This window comes from Gadus macrocephalus, chromosome 12 (genome assembly GCF_031168955.1).
Source record: "Gadus macrocephalus chromosome 12, ASM3116895v1".
Lineage (NCBI taxonomy): Eukaryota > Metazoa > Chordata > Actinopteri > Gadiformes > Gadidae > Gadus > Gadus macrocephalus.
In genome coordinates, this window is record NC_082393.1 from 21,032,231 (window position 1) to 21,032,496 (window position 266).

The window sequence follows — 266 nt, forward strand, 5'->3', positions numbered from 1 at the left end:
AAATGAGTGGATTATTGTGTTCATCTAGTTTTTCGTTTTTTAAGACAGACAGTCAGCCCTCATAACATCGCTCAGCCAAACTAGTCAAACCATTCCCCGACCCCCAATATACACCGGCCTGCGATCGCTCACCAACATCTCCACAGCGTCTGTAGGGTCTGCTGGGCCCCACCTCGACCCACGCCGCTAAACGAACACCCATCACATCGCCGTGACTACATTCTGTCAGAATAGCCGTGTTCAACAGCAGTTTCTGTAATCCAATG